Source organism: Balaenoptera physalus (genome assembly GCF_965194825.1).
Source record: "Balaenoptera physalus genome assembly, chromosome: 20".
Taxonomy (NCBI): domain Eukaryota; kingdom Metazoa; phylum Chordata; class Mammalia; order Artiodactyla; family Balaenopteridae; genus Balaenoptera; species Balaenoptera physalus.
Window position 1 is genome coordinate 8,864,203 of NC_138901.1, and position 18,523 is coordinate 8,882,725.

The following is an 18,523-nucleotide window of genomic DNA, read 5'->3' on the forward strand; positions in this document are numbered from 1 at the left end:
CCTTGGAATGGTAGTGTGCCACCAGGCTTGAGAACCTTTTTTCAGAGGCCAAGCAAATACCCTGCCCTTTCTGCTTGCTTATCCCCTACCCCCGGGTAGAACCTCAGTCCCCCCTGCTAAATACTGAACCATGTATTGTTTGACTCAAAAATTTACCATCTTAGCTGCTAAGGCTTTTGTTTCGGTCCTTATTTCTGTGAAGGGTAAGGAGGTCCAGAGTGTCACACGTAATGCCAGCCTGGAGCGCCCCCGCCTGGCGGTCCTCCCTCCTGACACCCTGGAGAAAGCCCTCGGGGTTGGACACCCCTGGTGCGATAGACGTCCTCGGTTTCTGTTTGAAATCAATGCAGGATCTGATTGTTTTGTTGCTGGGTATTCAGGATTCTGGAAGGAGGATGGTGTGGTGGGGTTGGAAATGTGCCGGGGGCTACTGCTCAGCTACAAAGTATCCATCACACCAGAGTAACAGAGTTGGCTGCCAAGGAGAGTTAAGATATCATCAAATAATTTCTGACACATTGTTGATTTAATGATAGCTTTTCAAGAGGAAAAAGAAATGTGTATTAAAGGTGCCTGCGAGGGGAAGATGCAGCCTGACAGTGGGGGTGGGAGAAGCACTTCTTAGAAAGGAGGAAATGGGGCCTTCCTGCTGCTGAGTTCCACAAACATTTATGGGGCCACTACCTAGGAACCCAGGAGGAGGTAAGTTAGCCAGGCAAGTGCTCCAGGTCAAGATGTGAGGCCGGAAACACGAACCGGGGCGGGGGTGGTCACATCTGATGGAGAAACATCCGGAGGGCTTCCTGGAAGTGGTGACTTCTAACAGGGGATTTTAGATGGGGTTTGGGAGACTACAGGGCCTGGATGAAGAGCATAGGGTCCTTAGAACACAGCATGTTTGGAGATGTGGCTGGCGGGAAGGTGGTCAGGGCCAGAGGCGGCGGCAGTCTGGGGGTCGTGGCTGAAGCTGGTGATGGAAGTAAGGCTGGCCTCTCCTTTCCTCGCATCTCAGAGGAGACCCCCATGTGCTGTCTAAACCCTTGCCTTGGGGGCTGAGAGAGGAAGGTCGCCCGGAGAAGTGCCCTTCTAGGAGGAGGGGTGCTTAATGCATGCCATGTGCTGCCTCTGAGGTTAGATGGGACGGAGGAACTGGAGGCTGGCCATAAGGATTGTTTCAAGAGGTCGGTTTTAATGGTGAAATGAGCAGAAGCCAGATAGCAAAGGTTAAGAAGTGAGTGGGTGGTGGGAAGGTGGAAGCCGCAGTGTAGACCAACTGTTAAGAGGCTGGATTGTTCAGAGAGGAAGAAAGCAAGCCTACAGTGGAGGAGGGAGCTGGGCCAAAGGAAGGGGGCTGGCCTTCTTTTTGAGATGAGGGGCAGCCTGAACGTTCTCCTAGTTCAAGTTGAGAAGGAACTGGAAAAAAGAAAGATGTCAACCCAGTGTGACAACTAGCCCCTGCAAGCATTGCTCTGCTGCAGAGAGAAGCTGTGCAGTAGGGCCCCTCTCTCCCCCGTGCATGCCGGGGCCTTCGCTCTGAGGCTTTGGGGGTTACCCCCAGGGACGGTGGGGGCTTGTGTGTGTGTGCCAGCACCTCTCTGAGGTCTGCCTGCCTCTAGGCACGGGGCTCCCCACCCCCCAACCCCTGGGGGCATGTGGCTGCGCATGCTCCCTGCCCACTTCAGCCCCCAGACCCACACTTCCAACCCACCCAGCCCTTCCCCTGTCCCCCTGTGGGGGGAGCCCAGCAAGCTGCCCACAGAGGAGAGGGAGGGATATTTTTCTTGGCAGTTGACAGGAAGCATCTGCTGCATCCCATGGGGGTCTGCCCGGGGTGGGTTGGAAGAGAGTTGGCAAGTGGGCTGAGCTTTGTGCTCACCACCGGGCTTTGGGCTTGGCAGGAGGAACGTTCGGGACCTGGGAACTGGGGTGGGGGGGCGGTATGTGTGTGCATGTGTGTGTGCGTGAGTGTGAGTGTGCGTGAGACAGGGAGGGAGGGAGGGAGGATGCAGTGTAACCACTTCCTCCCCTTCCGCTGCTGCTGCATGCTAGAGCAACCATCTCGGGCATCACGTGAGTGCCCCTGTCCTGCAGGGCGGGTGACTCCCACAGAGGCTGCTATGCTCTTCACCCAGTTGGCCCAGCTGGAGGTGGGAGCCCCGACTGTCCCTCTGTGGCTTCCAGAGTAGGACCCTGCTGCAGGACAGCTGATCAGTGCTGCCGCCCCTGGCAACCCTTCTGTTGGGGGTTCCCCAGGGGGGATGGTGGGCTCTGCTCATGGGCAGGTGGAAACGGCCCACAGCATCCTTGTCCAGGACACCATGGGACCCCCCTCTCCACTGCACATCACCTGGTGCCCAGCGAGGGGAGCTTCCTTAGTTTTGTGGGGGTGAGTCCAACTCCCTCCCCAAAAACCTGACTTACACCCCATCGGGTCTGGGAAGGGTCCCGCTCATGGATGCACGGCCTGGAGCAAGTTCCCTCCAGCTCTGAGTGTTTGTTTCTTCATCCTAACTTATACGGGTCGAGTTCCAGACTGCAGGGCTGTATGAGTTTCCTGTGGCTGCTATAACAAATTACCACACGCTCAGTGGCTTAAAACAATAGAATTTATTCTCTGGCAGTTCTGTAGGTCAGAAGTCTGAAATCAGGGTCACTGGGCTAAGTGGAGGTGTCAACAGGGCTGGTTCCATCTGGAGACTCCAGGGGAGAGTCTGTCCTCACTTCCTCCAGCTGCTGGTGGCTGCTGGCACTCCTTGGCTTGTGGCCGCATCACTCCACTCTCTGCCTCCATCATCACACGGTCATCTTCTCTGTATTCTTCAATTTTCCCTCTGTGTCCCTCTCATAAGGACCCTTGTGATTATGTTTGGGGCCCACCCAGATAATCGGGGTAATCTCTGCATCTCACAATCCTTCATCACCTCTGCAGCGTCCGTCCTGCCATGTAAGGTAACATTCACAGGTTCCAGGAAGAGGGGGCATGATTCAGCCTCCCCCAGGGCTCCTGATTTGTCTCAGGGCCCTTCTGGTTTCAAGGTCTAAAACAGGAGAAGAAACTGGCTCAAGTGAAAAAAGGACACGTTAAATTCTTTTCTCTTTAATCTACCATGAACATATTCACATTGTTGTGCAACCATCACCAGTACCGAGTTCCAGAACATTTTCATCACCTCAAAAGGAAACCCCATATCCATGAAGCAGTCACTCCCCAGCCACGCCTGCCCCCACCTTAGCAACCACTGCTTTCTGTTTCTATAAATTGGTTTTTTTTAAAATATTATTTATTTATTTATTTATTTTCGGCTGTGTTGGGTCTTCGTTTCTGTGCGTGGGCTTTCTCTAGTTGTGGCAAGTGGGGGCCACTCTTCATCGCGGTGCGCGGGCCTCCCACTATCGCGGCCTCTCTTGTTGCGGAGCACAGGCTCCAGACGCGCAGGCTCAGCAGTTGTGGCTCACGGGCCCAGTTGCTCCGTGGCATGTGGGATCTTCCCAGACCAGGGCTCGAACCTGTGTCCCCTGCATTGGCAGGCAGATTCTCAACCACTGCGCCACCAGGGAAGCCCTATAGATTGTTTTTTAATCACTGTAATTCTGTGTGACTTTGAAGTAAATAAAAAGAAGCATGTTGAGGTACTTAGGGGAGGCCGGTGCCTAGATGCCTGTGTACAGGACGAGCAGGAGTTGCTTGGGTGTCTGGAAGGGATCCTGGCTCCACGCTCCCGGGGAAGTTCCAACAGCCCAGCTCACTCTTGAGCCGCTGCTTTTGAGTCAGGGGCGCATCCTGGCCTGAGCACCTGTGAGCCAGGTAAGTGAGGGAACCCTGGAAAGGGGTGGGTTGGCAGTCGCAGGAACCGACATCTTTGGAACCGTCTGACGGATGCTTAGCACACATCTGGCAAAGTGATTTCTTAGGAGAAGCTCTGTTCTTTCTGATGGTCGAATCTGAGAGTAATGTCCCCATACGTTCCCAGCAAGGGGACACTGATGTAGGGATCAGTGGCCTCAACAGTATCTCACAGTAGATGCTGCTGTGTGTCCTGTACCACCCCCCACGTGGCTGCATGCACGGTGCTAAAAATGATGCAGACAGACCGCTCCCCGAGGATCTGGCGTCACCTCAGGATGAAATTGAGGGTATTGAGAGCTGTACTGTCCAGGACAGTAGCCACTGGCCACGTGTGGCTACTGACCACTTGAAATGTGACCAGTCCAAATCGAGAGGTGCTGTACATATAAAACGCACGCTAGGTTTTGGTACGGAAAGAAAAAAGAATGTAAATATCTCAAACGTTTTTATGTTGATTCCATGTTGGGTTGATGATATTTTAGCTCTTTAGGTTAAGTACAATGCTTTAAAATTAACGTCACCGGTTTCTTCTTACGTTTTTTTTACTGTGGCTACTAGAAACTTTAAAGTTATGTCTGTGGCTGGCCCGTCAGTGGACGGCCTTCCATTTCGGCCAGAGGATCAGACGGGCAGCCGCGCAGGCGTCAGGCTGCTCTCTCTAGATGCCGAGTGTGTGCTGAGCAGCAGTGGGTTCTGAGCGGTTCGGGGGGGGGCAGGTGTTCAGTGTTGGAAAAGCCCCTGGACTGGGGGCTTGTCAGGCGCAGGGATTCCCTCTCCTGTACTCTGGGGGCCGCCGTCAGTGACAAATGAGAGAAAGGTACAAGAGGAACTTGTCACGTGTACAAAGCACCCAGGCCGCCTCCTGGGCCAGAGATCTGGGGGTTGGGGGAGACGGCGGGCAGGGCGAGGGGTGGGCTTGGAGAGCAGCTGGTTGGCGCCCAGGAAGGGGTGGTGGGCCCTGGGAGTGGACTCTGGGGCCAGAAAGCTGGGGGACAGAGTGAGGCCAGAGGTGAGAAGGAGGCTCCAAGGGGAGCGCTGGGGGGCAAGGAGGCTGCCAGGGCAGGCGTGGAGCGGAGGCTCTGTGTTAATTAACCCTGTACACCTGGCCTGGCCTCCTTTGTGCTGGTTCCTGGAGCTGCTTTTTAGGGCCCAGTGATGAGGGCCCAGCCAAGTGGGCAGGGGTGTCAGGAGGGGCTGGGCCTTCCCCACTCTCTGCCTAGGATGTATTTTTTGAGTGGCTGCCCTTCCTGTTTCTGGACACACATCTCACTTTAATTCTTGCAGCTGGAGTTGATTACACCCATTTTACAGATGGGGAAGGTCCAGGCCAGCAGATGTTGAGTAGTGGGCCAAAACTAGTTCGAGTGAAGGGGCCTCTGTCTCGTTTTGACTCTGAGGCCCATGTCTCGGATCCACCACGGCCTCCCGCCCACTGCGGTGGCCACTGAGATGCGAAAGAGGGCTCCGGACATGCATTCCCTCCCGCGGACACTCCCCCAGCTCTGGCCAAGTGCCTGGAGACCCATGGCAGCAGCTCTCCATGGCCACTCCACATGGGGGTGTGGAAGGGTGTGGGACACAGCCCCCTGAAGCCTCTGTGGCAAACCCCAAGACCTCGGAGGCCGTTGGGGAGCAAGTTGGCTGTCGGGTGGGAGTGGCCGCTGTGGGGAGAGCTGGCTGCTGAGGGACGTGGTGGTGGACGTGGTCAGCCTGCCCATGTGGCTGGTGGGGCGGGTGCCCCGGGGCCTTGCCCACCCACCACGCGGGGGCATCGGGGAACGGGAAACCCTGGGTGTGGCCTGGCCCACGAGGGCCGGGCTGGAGGTCTTTATCCTGGAGGCAGGAGGATGGGCTGGCTGGTGTCACTGGCCTAAGACAGCCTTCCCAGGTGTCACTCAGGCTCTTGTGCCCTTGAACTAACCACTCCCTGCCCCAGGAAGACCCCCACACCGGCCCCCAGCAGCTCTCTCCTCCTGTGGGAGGCGGCCTGAGCGTAGTCAGCCCCGCCTGTGCCTGGGAGTGACTCACTCCCTCGGGGTCAGAGGTCATGACACAGGATGGATCTGGCCGATCCCAGCGTCCAGGCCCAGGCCCAACAGGGTCGCTCCCAAGCTCCCTCCTCTGGGGACCACCTAGCCCATCCCCTGAGGGGGTCTCGGCACTTCCCAGGGGCTTGCAGGGAGGGGAGAGAGGAGGAGACTCCATGACTCATTCCCAGGCCCTTAGGGGCTGGAGAAGCAGGAGCTGATCGGATCGGAATCGGAGTTTGGAGGCTCCAGGAAGAAGAAAGAGCTCTGGGTGAGCTGGCCACCACCTCTGCCTCCCCAGCCCCTGCCCGTTCCTCTCTTCTCCCTCCCGGGGTCATTGCCACCACCGCACACACAGCAGGGCTGGCTGTGCTCCCACCCGCAGCTGCCAGGAAGCCTGGACCTCCTGGGGAGGGCGGCCTGTCATCCGAGCTGCTAGGGGTCAGGACCAGGTGGGGGGTGCACCTGGCAAAGAGGGAGCGAGGGCGGGGCGGCGGGGAGAGAGGGTGCCTGTGGGCAGCGTCAGATTCTTGGCATCGCCCTGAACGGACGGGCTGGGAAAGGAGGGCAGCCTCGCTGGCTGTCCAGGTGAGCCTCTTTCCTTCTCTCTCTTTCCCCGACTTCTTCCCCGGGGACCATGTCACTCCTTTTGGGGGTGACTCAGGCTGGCTTGGGAACTGGGCTCCTTGGCATTTCCTAGGCACCCGGGGTGGGGGTGATTGCCGGGGGCGCCCCTTCTCTCCGCCTGCCCCCCCTCCCTCCGCAGCCCCTCGCCCTGCCCCCGCTGCAGGGAGGCCGTCGCGGTCCCTCCCTACCTCGCCCGCGCTCTGGGAGGCTCCTTGTTCCTCGGCCACAAAGCCTCTTTGATCCTCTGCTCGGCTCCGAGCCATGTGACCCGGTGGGCGGGCCGCGCTCTCAGGCGGCCAGCGCAGCCCGACTCAGCTGCTGGGTGAGTCCTCGCTCCCTTTGTTCCCTCCAGCCTCGCACCGCTTGCAGGGGCCCCTCAGGTGGTCCGGCTGCCCGGCAGCCCCCTCGAGGGCCGGGCGGGAGCGGCGCCTCCCCAGGGGCCCCCGGGTCCAGCCCCCCGGCCGGCGGGACAGACCCCGGGCCCCAGGAGCGGGACGGTGGGATCTCGGTCTTCACTCGGGGCCCAGATTTTCGGCCGCGGAACAGAAGAGAAGGGCTTTGTGTGCCACAGCCGTGTCTCTGTAAATATTTGGCCAGCTACCCGAGTGGTTAAGTCCTTCTCGGCCAGGAGTTTCTTGGAGCCCATTTCCCTTTTGCAAGGGGCTTCCCTGACTTCCAGGAGGGCTGGGAAGATCTGCGGATTGGCCACCGCTGCCTCTTAAAATCGTCCCGTCCAGATGGTCAGCCGTTAGGGGTAGGCGGCTCCGAGGACCTGCTGGAGATTAGTTTCAACAGACGCTAGAAATGCCGGAATCAGAGATCTTGCGGCCGGCATTGCAATCTGGGGAGTTTCTGCTGCAGCTTGTCTGGAATCCTGGGAGGTGTTTGGGATGTGCGCGATGTTCCTGGGAGCGGGCCGGGGGGTGGCGGAGGGGTGGCGGTGCGGGGGGCTGGAATGCGAGTGCTTTGCTGGAGGATGGAGCGAGGGCGTCCACCACGTCGTCACGCCGTGCTGAGGAGCAGGGGTGAGGAAGCGGCTTCTCGGGGACGTGCCTTCCAAGGGGCTTTCCGGCCCGGCCAAGAAGTTGGGAGAACCCCCAGACTCAAATCCCACAGCCAGCCCGGCACGTCACCCTAGGCGCCAAAGCTGGAGGGCCGAGGTGCTTCACAGGCAGTGCCATGTGCTCTGAAACTTCATCCCAAACGTCCCCTGGGTGTTGACTCAGCTTCCAGGCTGCTGCCCTTCATCCTTGTCTCCCTCCTTTTCTTCTGCCGTGAAATCTGCTGGCATTTTTGTCCGAGGTTTGGGGAAGCATCTCTGCTCACCAAAGAGACGTTTGAAATTCCTTTCCTTGAGAAAAATGTGCTGCCCAGCAGCGGTCCATACAGCGGGTTTCTGGCCCGTGGGGATAGCACCCTCATTGGGATTCAGTTTGGATCCCGCATGGAAAAACCTGTTGGGAAGGAGGGAGAAAAAGGCCCTGTGTCCTCATAATTGTGTGTGCTTCCCCCCCCACCCCCGCTTCATTCATTGTTGTTTTGCCTTGAAACTTAGGGCCTCCATGGGTGTTTACACAAATGTCATTTCTCTTTGGCAACCCCGGGGGCTCCTTTTCAGGAAATAGAAAGAAGAACAAGTTTGTTTAACCATCTGGGGGTGGGGAGCCAGCATTCACATGAGGCCTCTTTGGAAAGGGCGGATTCCCACCTCTCTCCCCTTGGGTCTCTTCTGGGTGAAGACATGGCTGGGGAAGGAGGCCGCTTCTGTGGCTGACCTCTCTTTACGCCCGTCTCGGGGGACCTGCGTGGTCGCTGACCCTCGCCCACCCCTCCCGGGCGTCCCTGCCGCCCCCGTCATTTCCTGGTTGTGGCACCTGCAGTACTATTGGGTGTACTGGTTTGTGTCTGCGTTTCCGCCAGACTCCGCTCCTCGCGGCCGGCGCTGCGTTCGGGATGCCGTCCAGTTCAGCTGGCGCGTGGGGAGGATCGGGGCCCCGGGCATTCTGAGATGGAGGAGACACAGCCCTGTTCTGATGGGAAGGGGGGGAGCCAAAAGGCAGAACACAGCCAGCGCTGTCATTGGGCCCCACCAACCCCAAGCCTTGTGGGGCCCGTGGGGTTACCCCCTGAGTGCCGGGCCCAGTGGCCCAGGCCTCCAGGACGGGGTTCACAAGGGCTTTCGCCCCCGAAGCCCTGAACACGTTAGGGTAACCAGGGTCCCTAGGCCGCCTTGCCTCCCCACCTCCTCCCTGATCCCCCGGGCCACCGTGCCCACGCCACTTCCTGTTGTGTCACCACCAGCCTGAGCTGCTCTGGTCAGATAGGGCAGCTTTGCAGGAAAGAGGTTTCCTAGGGGCTGAGATGCATTCGGCAGAAGGAGAGACCCCCACCAGCCTGGAGCAGTGCCAGCTTCCTACGGTGTCAAAGGTCTCTAGGCTGTTTTAGGAAGCCTGTCACCCCCTGCACGGTTCACTCTTGGGCTGGCTTTCCCATACCAATGGCTCTGGGCTCCCTCACTTTCCCATTGGCCAGGTAGGTGTGTAGGAAGGAGAACTTTATTTTCACGTGTGAGGGTGAGGACAGACTCTTGCTGGCCGCCCCACGTCCCTGGCCAGGGTCCTCTCAGTGGCCTTCTACCCCTGCTGTTCCCGCCCATCCCTCCCTTCAGCCCTCCTCTCCCCAACCGTGGTCTAGACCACTGATACCACTGGGCTTCAGAAAGATGCGGGGTTGGCTGTGGCCTGGTGCTGAGGTCCCGGTGGCCCAGCTCCCCACAGGAGGGGCGTCTCGAGGAAGATGACTCCAGCAGAAGTCATAGCCCTTGGCTGGGACTCTCTTCCCAGACTTCTGCCTTCCAGCACCGGGCTTTGATTTGTTCACTGAGTGCCAGCCTGGCTCATGGGACAGGTAGGGACCTGTTCTCAGAAGCTCAGTGGAGCCTTCTGACGCCTTCCCAGGAGCGCTCCTGAGGTGGCAGCCGGGCACAGCCAGCTCCGAGGGCGAGCTTGCTGGGTGAGCAGGCTGGGGGCCCAGCGACGGTGCAGGTCTAATCACAGCCAGGAGGGCGCCTTGCCCCACCTGGCGAGCCCTCCAGCCTGCCCACCTCCCAGCGGGCTCACCAGGAGCCCTGTTTGGGGCTGGCAGAGGTGGCGGGTGGAACATCTCGCCCTGGGCGTGGGTGGATGGGCGGGGTTCAAACCTGCCACTCTCTTCTCTTTTTATCTGTGTCCTGTGGAGAAGGGCTGAATCCCGAGAGGCCCACGGAGCTTTGATTCCAACTCTGCAGGGGCCTGGGTGGCCACTTGTCCTCATCTGGACTCACCGGTCCACCTTCAGAGCAGAGTTAATAATCAGCTCATGGGAGCAACTTCACCCCACCCACCCTTCTGGGGTGCGGGGCTGGGCCTCGGTTTGGAGGGAGGGGCGGCTCAGCGCAAAGGTCCTGAAAGATGAAGATGAACCCGTTTGCTCACTCCTCTCTTCCTGGCCGGTCCAGCTTAAATGCGATTTTTTTAACCCTTTAATCTGGGTTTGGTAGCCGGATCATAGCAGAAGCACCAAGTTTCTTGTCGCTCTCCTGAAGCTGGGGGTGGGGTGAAAGGTCAGCTCCTGAGCACCCAGGCCGCCCTCGGAAGCTCCAGGTTGGGGTTCAGTCACCGACGCTGACCCCCACAGGGAAGGAGGTCCACCAGCCGCTGGGGTGCCCCTCCCTCTGTTCCTTTGCGCCTGGTGTGGGGCACCCCCTTCTGGGGCCATGTCCCCCCAGAGGGAATGCCAGGCCCTGTCCTGCTCTGTGAGTGCCAGGCACCGAGTGCCCAGTGAGGCGGTCACTCCTGTGGCACTGGAAGAGCGTCCTTGCTGGTGTCCCTGGTGGAATGTGCCCGTACCTCCTCCAGCCTCCCAGATCCTTATCGCTTATCTTATCTCCCAGGCCTGTCACCGGGCTCTGACAGCAGATAAGGTTTTCCTTTCCTGGGAGCAGGAAAGTGAGTTTCCCTCCTTCGTGGAGGACATCCCACACCAGGTGGGGACGTCCGCGTCCTGTCTGTGTGTCTTTCCCTGGACTGTGCACTTGGGTTGTGTTTTCTTGGTCTTTGTGGCGGCCTGGACGCCCCAGGTGCTTGCTCAGTTGCTGTCGGAATGGATGCACGCACCGCGTGGTTGCAGCGTTTCATCTTTTGTCCAAATACTCTTGTGGTTTCTGTGAGACAAGCTCGAGAGAGCCTTATAAGAACAGACATTTGTTTTGCTCTCTTCATACAAGCTCTCCTTGGAGGCTTTTTTTTTTTTAAAGAAAAAGGACCAAAGAACAGCATTTCTTCCATGATTTGAATACATTCTCCTGGGGCAGGGGACTGGACCAGATGACCCCAGGCTTGCCCCCATGCTCTGGTGCTGGGGGAGCCGTAGGGGAGTGAGGACAGGATCCCAGTCTTTTGTTCCTCGTCTGCCGGGGACAGAGGAAGAGCTGCCCGTTGCTGGGGGTCAGTTGTGGGTCCCGGAGACAAACGGCCGCTGGACAGAGGCCCCGTTGAGTCAGAGGGAGAATCGTTGTTGACTGTAGCTTGGGGGTCGGTGGGGGCCAAGGGTGGGCAGGGGGTGCAGAGAGTGGAGGGGGTGTCGCAGCCCCCATGGGGGAGCAGGTGGGCGATGCACCACCTCTTGGCCTCACTCATCTGCCCCCGGCCCTGCGGTGACGGAGGGCACACAGCAGAGGCACTGCGGCCACTTTGCAAACCGCATGCTCTGCTGATGTCACTCTGGTCACCCCGGTGGCTTTGCAGTCAGCCTGCCAGGCCCCGAACCCCACAACCAGCTCTGTCCTCCGACCACGGTTTACTCTGGGCCAGGTGCCCAGGGCCCCCAGTCTTAATGTCGAGGAGTTTCATTGAAGCGACCTTTGTCACCAACTGCTGGAGCTGCCTCCCTCCCTCCCTCCCCACGTGACGGAGGTGGGGACCAAGGCCGAGGCGAACGGTAGGTTGGAACGTGTCCATGACAAAATGTCATCCTCCCAGACTTTTCCTTGTGGGAAAAAGAACACGTTTTACGAGGCTTTTGTTTGCCATTGGTTTAAGTGTAGTTGTTTAAAAAGTGGGAAAACAGAAGGATCTCCACTGTGTCACCTGCTGCCTGGGAGGTGCTGAGGGCAGGTGGGAAGGGGCCTTTCCGTCGTCTCTGGGCTCTGGCCGCTTGCCGTCCACCCCACCTCCACGGCCACCCTCTGGGGCTGGAGTGCTGGTGAGGAGCGCGGTCAGGGCAGAGGAGGGGACCCCGGGGGGTGTGGGGCTGCGTGTCCAGGTGGCAGCGGGGGGAGGGCCGATGGGGCAGCTTCTGCTCAAATCGCTCACCTCCAGCAGGGCCACCCCGGCACGGCACCCGCTCGGCAGATGCCCGCCTCCTGCTTGCCTGGCACAAAGTTCCTCAGCTGTCCTTTTCCATCTTCCCAAAGTCTTGCCTGTCTCCCCAGCCTCCTCCAGGGCTCCCTGTGGAACTGGATGGCCTGGTCCCGTCTCCCCGAGGCTCCTGGGACGCCCCTCCGCCCCCGTGCGCCAGCAGCCACCTCTGTCCCCATTCACTCATTCACTCCCTCGTGCGTTCATCCACCAGTGCTTTCGGGGGCATCTGCTCAACAATCCTGAGCGGAAGAGGTGCCACCGTGCTTGGGCGCCAGGCCCCCCGTGGGCCACGGAGGGAAGGACAGGAGACCTCTGTATGCACCTCAGTTTCTGCATTCAGCCTGCGGCCACTTCGTCGGGTTGTGGGGAGACATGTGAGCTGGGCATGGGGGGTTGGTCCTCCGGTTTTGTGGGGTGGGTGGAGGTGAGGCAAACCCCCCTCCGTGGGTGCCCCCTGAGCCGGCTCCCCGTGGGGCTCTCCGAGGACGGCTGGGGAGTAAAGAGCTGATTCACACCACGGGGCACCCGGAGACCCGAGTGCGAAAGTTATAATTAAAGTTGCTCTTGAGCAACCCAGAGGCCCGTCTCCCTCTGCGGCCCGTGCTAACCCTGTAAAAGTGGGACTGAACTGAATTCTCTCTAGTTGTGGCTTGTTTGGCATCCTTAGGGTTTGGGATGGGGAGGGAGAGGACTTGGACTTCTAGCAGATTTGGGGTGGGTCCTACCGAGAGGGCCCAAGAAATCCGGCAGCGGCCCCCCAGCAGCTCTGGCTCCCCCCATCATTTCCTCCGGGCCTGCGCTGAAGACGCTGACCAGACTCAGCCCCTGACCGGTCCGGCGGGGCTGCAGGTGGGTGCCGGGCCTGAGTCCTGCTGTGGCGGCCGCTGCACCCAGCTGGTTCAGGTATGTGGAAGGGGTCTGAGTGGGTGTCTTGGGAAGCAGAGGTTTTCCCCTCTTGTCCCTCCTGCCCAGGGATTCAGGATGAGCCAAGTTCAACCTTTCTGATTGCTGATGGGCTGTGTTTTTATTTCCGCTTCCCCCTCCTTTCAGGGTGAGGTTTACGGCTTCCTTCTATAAAAGGGCCCTGCTCCCGGGTCATTCTGTGACTTGACAGGTTCCAGCCCATGACACTGAGGGCCCTTTTTAAAAATTCACGTTGAGTCCTTATGAGCATTGGTGGTGCGAGAAGGAGGCTGGGCAGGTATAGAGGTCACCAAAGTCACCGGGCTGAGGAGCCACCCACCTCCCCTGGGCTGCAGAATTGTAAGGGGGTGCCTTGCAGGCCAGATGCTGGGTCAGTGCTGGGGGTTGGCCGTGGACCAGAGGACACAGTCCCTGCTCTGGTTCCCTGGGGAGCTCAGTCGCCAGCCTTCTTGTTGTTGATAATAGCTTTATTGAGAAATAATTCACTTTCCAGAAAATCCACTCTTTTAAAGTGTACAGTTCAGTGGTTTTTGTATATTCACAAAGTTAGGCAACCATCACCACTAATTCCAGAATATTTTTATCACCCCTCAAAGAGATCCATTAGCAGTAGCTTTCCATTCCCAACTCCCTGCTCCCAGCCCCTGGCAACCATGAATCTGCTTTCTGTCTCCATGAATTTGCCTATTCTAGGTATTTTATAGAAGTGGAATCATATAGCAGGTGGCCTTTTCTGTCTGGCTTCTTTCACGTAGTGTAATGTTTTCAAGGTTCATCCATATGTAGTAACACGTCCATGCTCCATTTCTGTTTATGACGGAATAGTATTCCATTTTATGGCTGCATCACATTCTGTTTATCCATTCATCAGTTGATGGGCCTTTGGGCTGTGTCCGCTTTGTAGCTCTTTTGAATCACGCTGCAGTGAGCATTGGTGTCCAGGTTTGGGTGTGGACGTGTGTGTTCGTTTCTCTTGGGGAATTGCAGGGTCACTTGGGAAAGCTTGGCTCACCAGCACTGAGTCGGGGGTGCCCTGTTGGTCCCTCGGGCCCCACCCCCAGTGGCTGTGAGCACCTCGCATATCATGTCTCGAATCTGTGTCTCTGTGCAATTTGCTGGGGGCTGTTTTGTTTTCACTGTGAGTCCAGGGCCAAGCTCCGTGGAACAGGGTGAATCGACGTGGAATCAATGCATGGGTGAGTTGGGGGCGGGGGGCAGGAGCAGAGGAGCCCGGTGGGTCTGCAGCTGGGGCCTGTCGCTGACTTCTAGTTTCCTTTGCCTGCATGGGGCCCAGAACAAGGCAGAAAGGGGAAATGGAAGGCTTGTGTGTCCTCTCCCAGGGAGACCGGGAGGCATGCAGCAGTGAGCTAGTCGCAGTGTGAGAGGAAGTGGGTGGATGGAAGGAGTGGGTGGGTTTGGCGTACCCTCCCCCAGGGGGACGTGCCCCTCTCTCCACCAGCCTTGGCCCCGAGGGGGGGTGGGGGGGGAGGCGTTTCCTTCCTGGGAGGGTGGAAATGTGGGGTGGGGGGCTGCCTCTGGGATCCAAGAAGGGGGTGAGGGTGTGAGGGTGGCCGCAGTCCTCCCAGATCTGCAGGAGCTACATGCTACAGCGTTTCTGGACTGTTCTGTGCATTACACGCAGAAAAGTTAAGCTGTAGAGAGAATGCATGTCAGTTGTCTTTTTAAACCACCGCACAAGTGCAGCCGGGAAAGGCCCACCCCTGCACGCGTCTGGGCGCCCGCTGTGTCCACTCTCAGCGTCGCAGCCCGGGAGCGCGCTGGGGAGGGCCCACTGGCGCGGTCTCGGGAAGGCGGCGGGGCGGCCAGGCTCCCTCCCTCCTCCTCTGGGCCCTCCCCGCCCGGCAGCTGGAGGGACCTCTGCTTCTCACCAGTTCTCAGGCAGAAATTACCATATGAATGTGGCTCCTTCCCGGAGCCGGCGGCTGGGGAGACCTGGGAGGGGACAGGCTCCCACCCTCGGGGGCCTCCCGGTTCTGTGCTGACCGTGGCACAGATCGATCTGGTGGAAGACGCCGGGCATTTTCGATCCACAGTAGGTCCCCTCTGGATGCGGAGGGTGCGGGGGGTGGGTTGGGGTCTGCCTGCGGGCAGGGCAGAGCCTGCTGGGTCCCAGCAAGTGTGGGAGGCCCCGGGGACAGGCGTGCTCCCTCCTTTAACTTTCGTCTCAACTTGTAAGAGAACGTGTTGTTACCATAGCTCTTGTTATTTTGGTCTGATGTCAAAAGGCTCAGCTAATTACAGCAGGAAATGTAGACTCTAAGGAAGGATGTGAGGACGAGGATCGGGAAGGATAAAGCAAATCTGAGCGCTCTGTAAACTGTAAAGTGCTGTGCACAGGCCAGCCCAAGGGTCAGCCCTCCTCTGATGGCCCAGCCCGGTCCCTACTTGTGTCTCGATGAATACCCTTTGGCAGTTGACCAAATCACTCTTAAGTTTGGGCTGGTGATATGTCACATTTAACTGCTGGACAGCAAATTAATGGACACCTAGTGACTGGAAGCCTGGCCACTCCACGTAGGGGACCCACGGCTCGCCACAGCACCGGCCAGGCAGGCCAGGCCAGCTGCAGCACGGGTGCAGCGTGCCTGAGGTTTCAGAGTTAGCACAGAGCCCAGGGTGGGTCCAGGTGTTCGGACCTGAGCCCCCTGCACACCAGCCCTGCCTGCCTCAAGCTTCTGGGAGAGACCCCACGTGCCTTGAAGCCCCAGTTAGGGGTGGGTGAGGAAGGCGGTAGGGATTAGGGACCGCCCAGTCTCCCCGCCCCAGTGGGCGCCCCCATCCCCCCACTGACTGTTTCCTGAGCGAAATGTCCTGCATGGGCAGGAGCTGTCCGAGGATGTCCATGCATCCTTCCGCCAAGGTGCTTTGTGGCTGCAGGAGGATGGAAACCGGAAATTGTTCACATCTCATTCACACGCTGCCACACACTGAAAGCCGAACGAGGGGGAAGCCCATGGGAAAGGATGCAGGCCAGCACTGCGGGAACCTCGCAGAGGGGCCAGGGCTGGAGAGGCGCCACCTGGATTGACCCGGGAGCAGTGGCCGGCCCCGCGATGCTCTGGGAAGAGAGGAGGGCAGGAGGAAAGGGCAGTGAGCTCACCTTCCATTCATTCATTCATTCATTCATTCATTCAACATCTTACTTACTGGGCGCTCGGATGTGTAAGGTTTTGTGAGCAGCAAAGGAGACAGACCCAGGCGTTCAGCAGAGGAAGACAAAATCTGCAATTACACGTTGTGCGCAGGGCCACTCTGGAAGAGAACCACGGGACCCAACGGCAGTCCCCCTGAGCAGTGCTGAGGGAGAACCTCTCTGAGGAACCTTGTTTGAGCCGCAGAAAGGAGCCAGGGAGACGGTGCACATATCAAAACTGGAGAGGTGGACATGTGCTTGTATTTTATTAACAAATGCTTAGAGCATTTACAGTGCCAGGCACTATTCTCTGTGCTTTGTAAATATCTCGTTTGGTCCTCATCGTACTCTTACGAGGCAAGTATTGTTATCCCATTTCACACATAAGAAAATTGAGGCACAGAGAGGTTAAGTTACTTGCTCAGGGTCACACAGGGAGTCTGGGATGGAACAGGATCTGAGCCCCAGGATTCTGGGGCCCCGGGATCTCGTGTTTTCCCAGGTGCAGGGAGAACTAGTTAGGGTTTCGAGCCAGGGGAATGATGCGATTAATTTGTTTTAAACAGGCCTTCCTGGTGCTTTGAGAAGGATGGACTGCGGGGGAGGGCAGTTGATGGCGATGGTTTGGATTGTGGGAGCCGTGGAGGGAGGGAGGCAGGGCGACTGCCTGCAGACGTGTTGGGTTCGGATTGATAGGACTTTGGGGTGGGTGATTGGATCTGGGGAGATGGAAGGGGGCGGGGACCAAGGCTGGCCCCTGGATTTCTAGCTGTCATAAATGGATGCATGGAGATGCCATTACTCACAGGGGCAGGGGGTGCAGTGGGGAGGGTAGGCTCGAGGTCCGGAGTTCAGTCTGGGGCATGTTCAGTGGGAGACATCTAGACTTCACTAGGGCAGGGGCCACAGATACCCAGTTCTGGGCAGGGGGCCTGCCATAGCGGGACATCTCTGCTGAGTTATCAGTGCCGGTCAGGTTGGCACTGGTGTATGAATCTGGACAGAGTTTGGCATTCGATGCCCAGAGGATGGGCGAAATCACTGGGGAGGGTGTCCAGCTGGGACCAGACCTGGTTCTATAGGTGGAGGAGGAGCCAGCGAGCCGGCTGAGAACCAGTAGCCAGAGACAGCGGAGAATCAGCAGAGGAAAAGCTGGGCCGGCAGGGGCTGCATCCCTGCGAGCTGGGGTGAGGGGTGACCCCTGTGCGTTTGCAATTCAGAGGATGGGCGGCTCCATCTGGTCAGAGCCCCACGTCCAGAGGTACACCCAAGCTTCATGCACAGTGGGGGCATGCAGGGGCCCCAGGAGGCTGGGCCCTTCCGGCTTCGCTCTGGTGTCCGACCCGCATGGGGCTCAGGGCTGTCTGTGCACCCTGCCCGCAGCCAGCTTCTCCCCCGGGCAGTGTTTCAAGGGTGATGAACGTGTCTCCCGAGGGGTGGCCAGGCAGCTGTCCACACACACTGCTTTTTTGTGGAGTGAGCCTGGGGTAGGCGGATGTGTGTGTCTCTGAGGCTGCTTGGATAGGCGGGCCATCCATCCGCATTCTCACCTCAGAAAGCGCTTGACGTCGTGGCTTAGGGTGTGTCCTAAGATTTCACCGGCACATCCGCTCCCCTGAGTGGCCCCCTTGGGAGAACAGGGGCTCAGGGTTGTGTGAGGCGGGGAGCAGTGGGGTCTTTCCGATAGGCAGGGCTCTGAGCAGCCCTGCAGGCAGGTGGGCACAGTCTAGGTGGGCCGTCTGCAGAGCGCATACGGAGGGAGCCACGTAAGGGGCCTTGCAGGTGCCCAGGCCATGAGCACACTGCTTCCTGACCTGCTGCCCGGAGTTGGCAGGGCGGGGTGGGGGGGGGGGAGGAGGGAACATGACTCCAGCTTCCCCAGCTCACATCAGCCCGGAGCTGGGGCGGCCATTGGATGGCTGACATCGTTCTAAATGGTCCAGAGCTGCTGACCCTTCATTTCTTCCCCCCCAACCTTCCCAGACCCTCCAGCCAGTGGTACGAAGTGTCCTGCCTCCTTAAGGGGTCATTGGTCAGGCTTCCACTCCTGCCCCGGGAATTCCCCCCTCCCCGCTTGTCCCCCTCCCTGGCCCTGCCTTCAGCCTCTGCCTCTCTGCCTCTCTGAAGGGACCAGGGCAGGGGGAGACCTTAGGCGGCATCCCGGAGCCTGAGTGGACGGATCTGCACAAGAGAAGGGCATTGCTTGATACCTTTGAGGGGAAAAGCTCTTTTCCTGCTTAGCTCCTGGCAGCGGGACGCCCTGTTGCACCCCAGAGACCCCTGTCTAGTTCGTGTTATTTTAAATGATCTCATCCGTTGCAGGAGGTGGAGCCCCCAGCGCCCCCAGCCTCCCCAGCCGTGGAGCTCTGGTGTGCATCTACTGACAGTCCTGCTGATAGCAGAGGGGGCTGGGGGCGGGACGCTCTGCCCCTCCCCCGCTTAGGGGGACATCCCTGATAAGAGGAAATTCCACCCTGTGACAAATGGCTACTTTCCACCCATCAGAGGGGGAAGATCTTTTCTTTCTCTCTTTAACTTGGCAAGC

General features: G+C 58.8%; 1 protein-coding gene across 10 annotated transcripts in view; it reads left to right on the top strand.

Moving 5' to 3' along the window:
- Nucleotides 1-18,523, top strand: part of SEPTIN9 (septin 9) — a 196,577-nt gene that overhangs the window by 150,188 nt on the left and 27,866 nt on the right. The window contains exon 1 of one of the 10 annotated variants that reach the window (XM_082442690.1): nucleotides 6,022-6,145. The exons of 8 other annotated variants lie outside the window; for them this stretch is intronic. The gene's annotated coding sequence lies outside the window, so the exon portion shown is untranslated. Of the gene's footprint in view, nucleotides 1-6,021; nucleotides 6,146-6,686; nucleotides 6,824-18,523 lie in introns of those variants that run through there. One more of the 10 variants, XM_082442697.1, reaches the window with a different exon arrangement.